Genomic DNA, 1,374 nt, shown 5'->3' with positions numbered 1-1,374 from the left:
TATATATATATATACTAGCTGGGCCCCCTTTCGATGACAGGAATGATTCGTGCATTAACATCAATTGAAAGTCATCGGCTTACTATATCTAGATCTATATCTACACTCTACTGGAATGAAGCAATAAATCTTGAGAGATGCAAAAAATAAAAAAATTAGGTCTAGATCTAGATCTAGATCTATAATCTCAAAACAAAATGCGCCTCGCAAAATATCACTTCCTCTCCGGATTTTCTAAAATTGTAGAGACAGAAGTGTGGGCCTACAAAAGCCATCGGCGAAATAAAGAAATTTAGCTTTTTGCTGCAAAACTGTTTCAAAACTGAAAAAACGAAGGGCGTCATGATCTGGAGAATATTTTAAAGAATCTTTTGACGAAAACTGCGTGTCGATCGATGTAGCCATTAAAAAGCCTTTTGAAATTCGACCACCACAAATAGATTATATATATATTATATATACATATATATGTATATAATATACATGTATATATATAAAATGCATCTACAACACACTCCCCTTAGGAAAGCAGTTTCAAAGATCGAGCAGTCGAGAATCTTTGGTAGTAGGCCTATGACATGTACTAAACTAAGCCCACCATCACCCCCCCTCCCACACACACACCATTATTTGCACCTCCAAATTCAACGTGCCTGGCCACAGAAAGGGTAACCTGTTAGTGTTATAACGGCAACACCGTTCTGAAGCCGGGCCGGCCTGTCGGGTCGTACTTTGCAAGTTTCCACACAAACAGACACCTTTTCTTGTCCCTGCTCCGAATCTGCCCCGGGACCCTGGGACGAATTCATTTGGAGAGCCTTCGCTACTTTTGTGAGGCTGAGAATGTCAATATTTGAACTACCTCTGAATAAGGGATGGACTACACAGCTAGGAGGGGAGAAGCGGGCGCTAAAACCTTCAGAGACAAAAGTGGCCCTTTTGAGCTGATTTGGTGAAAGGTGGGAGAAAAAAAGAAAAAAAGAGGGGGGGGGGGGGCTTTCGACACGTGTAGACAGGCCGGTAGTGGTTAAAAGTTTGAGGTTACAATTAACGATAGCTTTGTGAAAGGACGTGTTTCGTGTTATCCCTGGCTTCTCGAGAAATTTGGGACATTGGTACTGCTCCATGTTTTTCCATCAGAAAGAATCTAAAAGAATGAATGTCGTTTCAATTGACATTTAGAAAGCAACGGTCTCGAATCCTCTTTCTTCTTGAAATCTCGAAAAGGACAAAGCAGGACAAAGCCAACAGGTCCGCTGAACAAGTATCAAAATATCAGATGTGCTCAAGCAGAGAAAATCCTGGACAAGTCGTGAAGCCGAATGTTATATTTTTAAGCAGTTTTTTTTTTAAAGAGGGAAAAGGGGGGGGGGG

This window comes from Aplysia californica, unplaced genomic scaffold (assembly GCF_000002075.1).
Source record: "Aplysia californica isolate F4 #8 unplaced genomic scaffold, AplCal3.0 scaffold00128, whole genome shotgun sequence".
NCBI lineage: Eukaryota > Metazoa > Mollusca > Gastropoda > Aplysiida > Aplysiidae > Aplysia > Aplysia californica.
The sequence above is the reverse complement of the archived record's forward strand: the minus strand, read 5'-3'. Positions refer to the sequence as shown.